At 26.1% G+C, this 5,331-nt stretch overlaps 1 long non-coding RNA gene across 1 annotated transcript; it reads right to left on the reverse strand.

Moving 5' to 3' along the window:
- Positions 1 to 4,333: 4,333 nt before the first annotated feature.
- Positions 4,334 to 4,995, reverse strand: LOC105459052. The gene is made up of 2 exons (XR_975619.1): positions 4,798 to 4,995; positions 4,334 to 4,428 (listed from the first exon to the last, which is right to left on the reverse strand). It is a non-coding gene; the product is annotated as an uncharacterized LOC105459052 (long non-coding RNA).
- Between the last annotated feature and the right edge of the window lie 336 nt (positions 4,996 to 5,331).

The following is a 5,331-nucleotide window of genomic DNA, read 5'->3' on the forward strand; positions in this document are numbered from 1 at the left end:
ATGCATATGAGATATGTATATGTTTACATATACGTATGTAAGATTTGTTCTTTCAAAATGTGTTATATTAACTTCTATGACAAAATAATCATTAAATAACAAAAAGTAAAAATTTTTATAATAATATTAGAGTGATTATTGATTAATGGATATGAACTTTTAATTTGCAGATGAATGAGAATCTGACAACAATGTGATCACAGTTAATATGTCGAAAAGAACGTATTACAAATTAATGTTGCAAATGTAAAAATACAAAAAAAAATAAACTGCAAGTACATAATTTTTGAGTTTTGATTTTTCAATTCTACAACACTTCATGGATTAAATTAAATACAAAAAGGCGAGTATTCTGATGCCTTACCTTTCAATTAATGCTGTAGTGCTTTAATTGCTATTTTTAAACATTTATTCAAAATTTATTTTATATTTTTTTAAATGTACAGAGAGAGAGAGAGAGAGAGAGAGAGAGAGAGAGAGAGAGAGGGAGAGAATCGGATATTTCATAACAATATATTTCTTCGAAAATGCATATTTGTATGAAAAAGATGCTATTTTGTCTTTTTTATTTATTTTTCTGTTATTTATAAATCACTTTTAGTTGTACAATAATTTTGAATGTGTACACAATATAATATGTAATAAAATCTAGATTCAAATTATAATAAATTTTTAATTTTCAGATTTAAGGTAAGTTTAAACAGTTCAAACATATCTTTAGTTCAGAAGGTTTAAACTATTAAATGATCTTGAGATTCAAACTGTCCGATCTATTCGATCACTTGACAATTCACAATCCTAATTTTAAAGACAAAAACACTTTTTCAAAAAAAATTTAATATTATACATATACAGGTATTTCTGTTAATATTTTAAAAATTAGAGAAATATTGAAAAAATATTTAATACAAAGTTTATGCTTTTTCATGAGCTACAACAATATGATAAGTGATTAAAATTGTTTTAAATGTTTTCCCCATCATTTTCTTATATAATTTTATTATAGTTAACAGACTTTTATAGTTAAAAGTCAAGACACAGAACAAAAAGTCAAAAATGCAAGACATCTGTCGTTTTGACACACTTGCGGTATGTTGGTGCAACATCTTGTACAGTTTGATTAAGTCAAATGAACTTTAACATGTTCGCATAATGCTATTGCGCTAAATGTATTTGAATTTCTAATGAACATTAGAATTTCCAGTGAACAATTTCAAGGTTCAAGTAATTAAATACAGACATATTATATATATCTTCAATAAACTGCCACCGCTTTCTTTTAAAGCGCGTTGTATTATCACTTCTGACCGTTGATAAATATTATATTAATAACGTCTCAAGAAGAATATATATATATCTCTCTCAAATTCTCACGATTTGTAATATTTATTAAATTACATGCTCATATTTATTGTCATTATCAATAAAAGTCTCTAGATAATTTTTGCAAAGGAGTGTGTTTATTAAATATTCGATGAAACCAGCAATATACGCGATTACTCGCACTGAAAATTCAGTAATATAATTAAAGGTACATGAGAATCCTTCTCTAAAATTTCATTATATATCATCATTATTTGCCATTTGAGACTACAGAGCATTTAATATAGCTGCGGATAATATGTGCAAAATCATCGATTTCCATTATCGATATACCGACATTAGTGACATAGTCTAAATAAAAATGGCGCTCTCTCTCTTTCTCTCTCTCTCTCTCTCTCTCTCTCTCTCTCTCTCTTTCTCTCTGATTTCAAAATGAATAAGTAATTTTTTATATGTAGCTTTGAATTGCCTAGCTGTTTATATTGTAACCGCTTTGCCTTTGAATGTAAAAATATAACTCGATATATGTATATGCGTAACAATTTACGAGATGAAACGTAGATCATGGACGTCAACTATATTGATCTATTCGAACTATTGACCTATGGCCGATTTTCTCCATGTCGATCAGGCTTTATCCCTCTTGCTCAAAACTGTACTTACTACTCCATTCATATATTCATATATACATCCACATGCTTATAAGTCACATTTCAATTAAATTAAATCACATTTCTTCTCGCAATTGGCAATAAGATTGCCGAAAGTTAAGAACGCTTTCGCGATCGACGTGATTTTTTTGAACAGAACAAAACGTCGAATAAAACGTACTTATTGAACAATTATTTTTATTCTAGACGCGATAAATAATTCATGGCAAGAAATAATTAAACAATAAATTGATTAAGTGCGCGCGATATTCGAACATTCCATCTCGATGATTGCGATTAATCGCGTACATCACGACGTCTGCAATCGTCTTTTTGCGACCGCGCTTTGACATGCAAGGTGACTAAGAGCTTCCGATGGTCACATGTAAATAATCTTGAACTGTCACGTACACATGCTGCGAGCAGTATCCGTGCATCTCGCGCCGCCATTTACAGGTCCGCTGATATGCGCTTGCTATCAATAAAGCGATGTGTTTGAAATTTCTAGATAATCACACAGAGATCCATTCATATAAGCCAAATAATCGTAACAAAACTGGAGCTATCAAAGTCCGATAATAAATTTTAAATAAGAAAATCTTGCGTTTGAAAGCTTATATACGAATTGATCTTCTTTTCTAATAAATATTTGATTAATTTTCCATTTTATTTCTTTTTATAAGTCAAAAAACTTATGCAGTTTATCATATATCGTTTAGTGTTTTATCGTATTAATAAATTTCTTTTTACTTATAATTATAAAAATAACATTTATATTTAATATTAATTATCATAATACTCAACAGTGAAATGTAAATTACGTTCTAAGAATTTAAAAAATATATATGCATATGGAAAAAATAAATCTTTTCCATTACGCAAAAATAATATTTAACAACTTTTTGAAAATACTAAAAAATGACTTAAAATGATTCTTAAGAAAACGTAACTGTAAAAAAGGTAAAAATAAAAATTTTCTCTACAAAATAGAATATTATTAATCTACGAGAATATTATTGATTTATATGCAGACCTTTATCGGAATAATTTGTATATTCAAAGAAGAATTAAAAAATTAGAAATACGAATTACGAAACAAAATTATAGAATAATTGTTTAAAATTCATACAAATATCAACAAAGATAATATTAATAAGTAATAGCATGTTATACAACATCAAAAATAATTGTAGATAGAGGAGCTTATACCTTGCGACAATTAATTGCTATTAATTAAATGGCTTAATTGTTATATTGATTGATCAAGTAGATTTATAATTAGCACAATTGATTGCGTTTGCCGATATCGGTATTGTATTAAATTTATAACTTCTATTAAAATGATTACAATCAATATAACAATTATCATAAATAATTAATTTTTAGTCGGGTCAAGTAAAAACAAATTTATTAAAAAACTTTGTTAAACAATGCATGATAAACCGCAATAGTAATAAACAATTCTGAAACATTATTTTAAGACAAGCTTTTATGGTTCTTCGAATGGAGAAATTGTAGAAATTGAATATTCCGAAAAATTAATAGATCGCATATCTTATTAAACGTATAACTTTTTATCTACAAATTTTTCAATTTTTAACATATTAATAAAATTTTTAAATAAAAACTTTAGATGTGAGCATCGATATCATGCTTTTTTTTAGAAAGTACGTACATATATGTATGCTGCTACTTTTTGCTGAACGAAGCATTTCCGCACCTCGAATCTGAGTAAACTATTTTTTTTTATTGTCAGAGATCTCAGAGATTGGTCCCGCATTTATATTTTTTGGCACAAAACGCGGAAAGGACGAATAACAATTTTTATTCGCAGTAGCATTACTGACGTACGCTTTGTGTGTAAATTCAATAATAAAAGCATTTAATAGTCATTATAAAAAATTATTTAATAGCGTGATTGTGTGTGTACGCGCACGTATTTCATTTCTCTAACTTTTCAAATAAAATTGTATGACATATAAACATAAAGTCTTTTTCTCGAATGTTCTACTTATGTTGTTCTGTTATGATAATGGAAAAGTACGTAACTGAAAACGACTTGTTACTTTTTAAATAACTCTAACATGTTTTTTAGAATTAGTAACTTGTAATGATAACTATTTACTTTTTGCAAACAAAAAACTATAAATGCAATTAGTTACTTTTACAAAGTAACTTTTTGAATCTCGCATATATTTAAATAAAGAACATATAAGTTATTAACTTGATAGCACTAAATAACGAAAATCAACTGTCACATTTGCAATGATCCAAAACAGGTAAGTTAAATTAACATAGCATAGATAAAACTTTAAAAAATTATGTTGCATTAGCTAGGTCTAAATAATTTAGAAGTTCGATCTAATTTAAGCTTTTGTTTATTTCATAATTTGCAATACATTAAGTTTAATGCTTATAAAGTCCTCTTGAAATATGCTCCGTCAACACACGAGTCCTATAAAATTAATAACACGTAAATACAAAAATCAGTTCTTCTTTACAATAATAATCTACAAAATATTTCTATTTAAACATTAAAATATCTTATTCGGATTCTATTGTTTACATATAATATAATAACATTTAAAAAGAGATTTATTTGATAGAATATTCTTTTTCTCTCTTTTTCTCATAAATTTTTTATATTTTATAACAAAATAGAGTAAAATATATTAATATGAAAATTTCTTATATTTCATTTATATGTCAATTTGCAATAAAATTAATAGATAACTATTAATTAATATTAAATTACAAACATATTAAAATTTGATATTAATGCAAATAATTCTTAATGTCAAAAAATTTGTAAATACAAATATACCTTTAATTTTTGGACATGGACCTATTACAGCATCCGCATCGGGTTCAGCAGTTGCATATACTGCAGGCATTATTGTAACTGTTAGCGTGAAAACTGCTGCCAAGAACAAACGAAATGTTATTGGATTCATAATTATACGCTATTTCAATATAGTTTTTAGAAGAACTGATTTTTCTCTAAGATCTGCGTAGTATATATACCAAAAATATACATAAAAAAATTTTAATGGAACAAAGTAAAAATATTATCAGCATGATATTTTTGCGTTATAATCAAGAATCGTGAAAAATAAAACCGCATTATATATGTTTGAAGGAATTATAAAAAATTGATTGCTCATATAAATGCCACGACGGAAAAATATATCTAAATATATAATCTAAAACAAATATAAGAAATTATAGTGTTATTTTTGAAAATAATAAAAGCTATTGTATGTAGCTATTTTAGCAATAATTTTTATATTTAGAGCAATATCCTGCAATTATTTATATATGTTTCGTTAAAATGTAATATTCTATAATTGTTTATTAA

The sequence above is a fragment of the Wasmannia auropunctata genome, unplaced genomic scaffold (assembly GCF_000956235.1).
Source record: "Wasmannia auropunctata unplaced genomic scaffold, wasmannia.A_1.0 LD334213.1, whole genome shotgun sequence".
NCBI classification, from domain to species: Eukaryota; Metazoa; Arthropoda; class Insecta; order Hymenoptera; family Formicidae; genus Wasmannia; species Wasmannia auropunctata.